This window comes from Portunus trituberculatus, chromosome 46, assembly GCF_017591435.1.
Source record: "Portunus trituberculatus isolate SZX2019 chromosome 46, ASM1759143v1, whole genome shotgun sequence".
In the NCBI taxonomy this organism is placed as follows: Eukaryota; Metazoa; Arthropoda; class Malacostraca; order Decapoda; family Portunidae; genus Portunus; species Portunus trituberculatus.
The window spans coordinates 7,514,752-7,522,251 of NC_059300.1; the positions used below are offsets into that span (position 1 = coordinate 7,514,752).

The 7,500-nt window shown below is 44.2% G+C and overlaps 1 protein-coding gene across 4 annotated transcripts in view; it reads left to right on the forward strand.

The window, feature by feature from the left end:
* Positions 1-7,500, forward strand: part of LOC123520344 (protein sprint-like) — a 392,138-nt gene that overhangs the window by 343,209 nt on the left and 41,429 nt on the right. The window lies entirely within an intron of this gene.

The following is a 7,500-nucleotide window of genomic DNA, read 5'->3' on the forward strand; positions in this document are numbered from 1 at the left end:
TCACAACTCCTCGACTTACATCCCGTACCTACTCACTGCTAGGTGAACAGGGGCTACACGTGAAAGGAGACACACCCAAATATCTCCACCCGGCCGAACGTGTGTGTGTGTGTGTGTGTGTGTGTGTTTGTACTGAAATTCACCTTTAACTACATGATCTGCATTCATTAATCATTTAATTTAACACATTACACTTTTCATTTTATTTAAGTCGCTCTTGGCGAATTTATTGATCAAAAGTATAATGATTCCGGTGAAGCTACAGAAAGGCAATTGACGAGCTCTGTATAAAACGTACTCATCAATACTCGCTAATCACTTCTAATCGCTTCTGTCTACAAATTGAACTAGTATTTTATAGGACCCAAATTGACTCACCAGCAAAAGCATAATGACTAAATCTGCTCCACTCATCAAACACAACTTCATGATCAACAAAACAAATTTCTAGACTCTAAAACATCCGAAACACTAGAACCAATCTTTCATTTCACTATTACTCCCTTAAAAAATAAATAAATAAAAGAAATAATAAAAAAGCTAATAATAATCTCCCACCAACACACACACCTTGAGACTGAGGAGCGATAGCAGTTAAGGAGTAAAGTGACAATCGAAAACAGAGAGCAATAAAGACAAGAGGAGTGTGAAATGTGCCGGCATATCCTTGTACAGCCTGACCAGCGCGGTATAGGAGAGGGAGGCTGAGCTGTTCCCGCCTTCTGCCACTCCTACGGACATGCCATGAATAGTTTTTCTCGAGGAAGGAGGGAGATTATGGCGGGAGCTCCTAATACGGCCAAGACAGACCAAGGTGTAGATGTTTTTGCAAAGTGTGTGTGTGTGTGTGTGTGTGTGTGTGTGTGTGAGTGTGAGTGTGTGTGTGTGTGTGTGTGTGTGTGTGTGTGTGTGTAAGTGTGTGTGTGTGTGAGTAGTAGAGAGAGAGAGAGAGAGAGAGAGAGAGAGAGAGAGAGAGAGAGAGAGAGAGAGAGAGAGAGAGAGAGAGACTAAAGAAGACCTACCTACCATGAATCGCATTGGCGAGAGAGAGAGAGAGAGAGAGAGAGAGAGAGAGAGAGAGAGCCAACTTGCATTACACTTTCTCAACTTTGGTCTCTTATTCGCCCACATACATAATCCCTACACACACACACACACACACACACACACACACACACACACACACACACACACACACACACACACACACACACACACACACACTCAATATTACGTATGCATGGCTCAGTGTTGTAACATGGCATTAGGAGGAGTAGGGAAGGAATAAAAGAAATAGTATAAGAAAATTATTATTGTTATCATCATCACTAGTAGTAGTAGTAGTAGTAGTAGTAGTAGTAGTAGTAGTAGTAGTAGTAGTAGTAGTAGTAGTAGTAGTAGTAGTAGTAGTAGCAGTAGTAATAGGAGTAGTAGTAGTAGTAGTAGTAGTAGTAGTAGTAGTAGTAGTAGTAGAAGTAGAAGTAGTTGTGGTGGGAGTAGGAGTAGGAGTAGGAGTAGGAGTAGGAGGAGGAGGAGGAGGAGAAGAAGAAGTAGAAGTAGAAGTAGTTGTAGTAGTAGCAATAGTAACAGTAGTAGTAGCAGTAGGAGTAGTAGTAGTAATAGTAGTAGTAGTGGTATGAGGAGGAGGAAGAGGAGGAGGAGGAGGAGGAGGAGGAGGAGGAGGAGGAGGAGGAGGAGGAGGACGAGGAGTAGGACGAGAAGGAAAGGGTGAAATAATAGATAAGGTCAGTAATTGTTCATGAATGTGTGGAGGGCTGACAGGTGGAGTCCTTTTAAGAGAGACAAAAAGGGAAGGTATAGATGACTCATAATGGGCAAGAAATGGACTTATCTGAACCCATTCCTCCATAAATCAGCTTCTTAATATCGCTCATTATCATATCAACACTTTTGGCTTCATTTATCAGTTGTTCCTTCCCTCATTCTCCCCTCTAATCTCCCCTTGACCTTCTGTAGTGTCTCTCTCTCTCTCTCTCTCTCTCTCTCTCTCTCTCTCTCTCTCTCTCTCTCTCTCTCTCTCTCTCTCTCTCTCTCTCTCTCTCTCTCACGTAAGCATACTGACGTCAAACACCTCGTACTTTTTTCCTGTGTATCTACTGCGTGTGTGTGTGTGTGTGTGTGTGTTTCCCGAATGTTGCAATGGAAGCAGGGGAAAGGCAGGTGAGGATATGAGGTGATTTACACACACACACACACACACACACACACACACATACACACACACACATACACACAGAGAGATAGATAGATAGATAGAGAGAGAGAGAGAGAGAGAGAGAGAGAGAGAGAGAGAGAGAGAGAGAGAGAGAGAGAGAGAGAGAGAGAGAGAGTTGCAAGGAGGAGAAAGAAATTCTCTCTCTCTCTCTCTCTCTCTCTCTCTGTCCTGTGGGCGTAACATTCAGCGTCAAACAAGGGCGTAGCCAGCTTGACCGCTCAGGGCGTGGGTTGTGCGGCGAGAGAGAGAGAGAGAGAGAGAGAGAGAGAGAGAGAGAGAGAGAGAGAGAGAGAGAATGCATTGTCCTGTTTTATCTCCCTTTCCATCTTATTGTATTAAAAGAAAACGTATTTTGTTTTACGATTCAACTCTTTTTAACGTCTCTCTCTCTCTCTCTCTCTCTCTCTCTCTCTCTCTCTCTCTCTCTCTCTCTCTCTCGGGGAAAATAAATGTGTGAACTGAAAATTCGTTATGTTGATATCTGCTTTGAGAGTTTTAATTTATTTGTAGTTATTGGTCTGTGTGCGTGCGTGCGTGCGTGCGTGCGTGCGTGTGTGTGTGTGTGTGTGTGTGTGTGTGTGTGTGTGTGTGTGTGTGTGTGTGTGTGTGCGCATCATTTTGCGATGGTTGTAAGAATGTCAAGAGATGAAGGAGGAAGAGGGAGAAGAGCTGGATGAAGAGGAGGAAGAGAAACATGGCGACGAGTAGGAGTAGGAGTAGGAAGAGGAGAAAGAGAAGAATGAAGAGAAGGAGGAGGAGAAACATGTAGGCGAGAAGAAGGTCACTCAGAATAACGTGTATAATATTGAAGTCCTTATAAAGACTGTGTTGTGACAAGGGTTCTTTATGTATATTACTCAAGATCCTTCTCTCTTTCTCTCTCTCTCTCTCTCTGGGTTGATTTTTGAAGTCGTACAGTATTTTAGGCGTGCGTTCGTTCCTGCGTTCCTCCGTCACAGTTCAAGAGGTTAATAATCTTGTAAGTCTTCGCTCTTTTGAAGAAAAAAAAATAAATATAAAGAAAAGGAAAAATATCTTACTGCTTTGTCTCAATGTCCTCCAAGTGGATTATATTGTTGCTGGTATTTATTGATGTGTGTGTGTGTGTGTGTGTGTGTGTGTGTGTGTGTGTGTGTGTGTGTGTGGGGTTTGTTTTTACAAGGCGTTTTCTTTCATGTGCAGGTGATATATTCTTAGCCTTGAATTTACATATGTTTTCCTTTCTTCTCTCCCATGTTATCTCTCTCTCTCTCTCTCTCTCTCTCTCTCTCTCTCTCTCTCTCTCTCTCTCTCTCTCTCTCGTCGTATTTTCCATTTGTCTTCTTTCCTTAAATTTTCTTCCTTACTTGCCTTCTTTATCTTTTTCTTGTATCCTTCCTTTCGTTTCAAACATTTCCATTCTAACTTTATCTGCATTACTCGTTGCGTTTCCTTATCCATCCGTCTGTGTGTCTGTCTCTCCAATACCAAAGCTTTGATGGAAACCTGGAGAGCGATGAAGCGAACGAAATATCCTGGACAAACCGCTTGTGTGTGTTTGTGTGTCCCTGTCCTGTCCTACCTTCATACCCTGCCCATCCATTGGTCCCCTCCCTACCTATCCATCCTCTCGTCGCTGCTCTCTCCGCCGCCGCCGCCACCGCCGCCCCGCGCCGCCATTCCCTGTGCCATTAATCACTGTGGCGTCGGTTCATTTGCCTGATATTTACACAGCTCGAGGGAATTTACAATAAAAGTGAAATAGATGTGGGCTCTATATATTCAGACGTGGCGATAGATACATATTGACGATGCTGGTGGCTAGCTGCTGCTGTGATGTGTGTGTGTGTGTGTGTGTGTGTGTGTGTGTGTGTGTGTGTGTGTGTACCTTTTATGGTCAGTGCACAAGTCGACATGTCGTTTAGTGGAGGCAGTTTATGGCCGAGGGTGCTTGTACACACACACACACACACACACACACACACACACACACACACACACACACACACACACACACACACACACACGCACACACACACTCACACTAAAGTTTAAATGGACCTGCTTAACGCTCCAAACACACAGACGCCGGAAAAAAAATCGATCTTGTAAAGTAGAGAGAGAGAGAGAGAGAGAGAGAGAGAGAGAGAGAGAGAGAGAGAGAGAGAGAGAGAGAGAATGTACCGTATGTACCTTCTTCTTCAAGTCAATTCCAGGCGAGTGAAGACCAGACTTGTGGGTACGACCTGACTCAACATGGAGGAGTGAAGTTATACGTACATACATGCGTACATATCACTTGACCTGCAGCAAATTGTATACATGGGCCAGGTACGAGACGGCTGAAAATTGCCTTTCTATACATACGCATACATATACACAAGTAGTATACGTAGACAAAAAAAAACACCCAAACGTATTTTCATAGTGTATAGGAAACACACACACACACACACACACACACACACACACACACACACACACACACACACACACACACACACAGTGAAAAGGACAAGCATTTAGTTTGATAGAGAAATGAATACAGATAAAAAGAAAAAAAAACGATTCCACATAGATAAGGAGGAAAGAAAAAAGGAAGGAATAAAAACAATCGTGGGTAGAGAGAGAGAGAGAGAGAGAGAGAGAGAGAGAGAGAGAGATGCTACGGTTCAGGTTTACAGATATTCACCGTGCACTGTAATTACCTTCAGCCATTTCTCTCTCTCTCTCTCTCTCTCTCTCTCTCTCTCTCTCTCTCTCTCTCTGTATGTGTGTGTGCGTTTGACTTTTATATCCATTTTGAACAAGTGTATAATTACCGCACAAAAAATTGGTCAACTCTCGGCCAGCGTGCAAGCATTCATATAAAAGGCTTCAATGGATTTCTGTTTTTGGAGCAGGGCTTTTGCATCCTCTTGAAAACTAGTGGTCTTTGTGTGTACGTATGTTGGAAAAGGTTGGTCTTTTTGCTGTATTATGAAAGGGATATGTATATAGGACACACACACACACACACACACACACACACACACACACACACACACACACACACACACACACACACACACACACACACACACACACACACACACACACACACACCTGAGGAGGCGGTCAGGGTTCTCTCAGGGGCGTAACCTAAGACAGTGGGAGGGAGTCGACGTCATTAAGTCATCCATATTAATGTTTGTGTCATTTGTGTACCGCCCTTATCTTTCTTCCCTTCCCTTCCTTTCCTCCCTCTTGACGTCCCTTCCCTCTTCCCTTCCTTCTCGTCTTTCTTCTCGTCTTGCCTCTTTCCCTTTCCCCTTCCACTTTGCCTTTCTCTTCCCTCCCCTCTATATATCTTTGTCCTTCCTCGTCTTCAGTGTAAGTACTCTCTCTCTCTCTCTCTCTCTTATCTGCTGAGCGTCTTGGTAATGAAGCGAAGGAGAGAGGGTGGTGTGTTCGAGAGAGAGAGAGAGAGAGAGAGAGAGAGAGAGAGAGAGAGAGAGAGAGAAGGGGAACTGTTTGCTAAGGGGTTTGAAGAGGGGTAGGGGGTCACCGTGCCCTCAAGACTCATTCCATTAAACAGTCGGTCCCTCTATTTCCGGCTGGAGACATTGTGAATTAGTGGTTCCTCCTCTTCCTCCTCCTCCTCCTCCTCCTCCTCCTCCTCCTCCTCCTCCTCCTCCTCCTCCTCCTCCTCCTCTTCTTCACAGCCGTCTACCTCCTTTTGTCGGTTTTTTCTGTCCTTTTATAGTCTCTTTCTCTCTCTCTCTCTCTCTCTCTCTCTCTCTCTCTCTCTCTCTCTCTCTCTCTCTCTCTCTCTCTCATTGTCCAGCTCAGATTTCTTCTCAGCTCCATTCCAGACTTTTTTTTTCCTTTTTCTCTGTCTGGAATACCTTCAAGATTCCCACATTTCTTTTTTTGTCTTGGCACTTTTTTTTCTTTATATTTTATGTTGTATCTATTCATTTTTGTGCGTATTTATTTTTGTGTTTCTATTTCCACTTTTGCCCGTCTTTACTATTTTTCTTTTTTTTTTCCTTTTCCTTTTTGTTAGTCATGGCTTTTTCCTAATTACGCATCATTACCGTTCAAACTTATTTTCCCTTCTCTCCCTCGGTATTCTCTCTTTTTATTTCTGTCTATATTTATTCCTCCTGTTATAGCGAGCCTTTGCAATCGCCGCTTTACCTCCATTCCAGTGGTTATTTGCCTTTTTTTCTCTTTCTCTTCTATCTCTCTCTCCCTTTTCTCTCCATTTTTGTGTTTTGTTTGGACGTTTGTGGAGGTTGTGGCTCTGGCTGGCTGGCTGGCTGGCTGGCTGGTCCCTTTTGTCTCCCTGCGTGCTTGTTTATTCGTTTGCCAGTCGCAGCTGTATTGCTCTCTGAAGGTTTGGTTATTTGACTGTCCATCTCATTCACCACCCTGTCTATTACCTCTTATTTGTCTGGGTGACCGTGTGGGTGGCTGGTTCACGAGGTCGGACAGCGGTTTGGTGGATGGCTGGTATAGTGTTTTGATGGGTATCATTTTGAGTGGGTATCTGTGGTCTATAGTGGCTTATGGTTGACTGGCTGGGTAATTAGATTAGCAAGTGGATGATTGGTTTGAGAAATAGATGAAGACTGGTAGAGTGAGTGGGTGGATATCTAGCTGACTGGCTGAGTTTCTGATTGACTGAATAGGTAATGGGGAAAATGACTAACTGACTGAGTGGAGAAGTGGATTGGAGAGTGATAGATAGGTTAGGTGGATGACTGACTGCTTGGCTATATTGGTAAGTGGCTAACCGAGTGAGTAAGTGAATGGGACGGTGCTAGAGCCGGAGGTAGATGGGTGGATGAGTGGCTGCATCTCCTTTTGTCCACTTGTCTCTTAACTGGAGCATAAGTCGTCTTATCTTGTCTCCCTCCTGCATCTCTTTGAGTGTCTGCCTGTTTGTCTGTCTGTCTGTAACCTATTCACCCATCCTTCTGTCCTGTCTGTCCGGCGGCTGGCTGTGGCTGCTGCTGCTGCTTCTGGTCTAAAATCTCTTCACTGAAACTCAGATTACATGAGTAAGAGGGTGCGCACTTAATTAGTCCAGGCAGACCAACTCGAGAGCCGGAGTGTGTGTGTGTGTGTGTGTGTGTGTGTGTGTGTGTGTGTGTGTGTGTGTGTGTGTGTGTGTGTGTGTGTATGTGTGTGTATGTGGGAAGCGGTGGCTCTGTCTGCCTGTCTGTCTGTCTGTCTTTGCTTTTAGTGTCACGATGTTCTTAGTTCCCTTCAATATCAAGAGCACATGATTCTCTTGG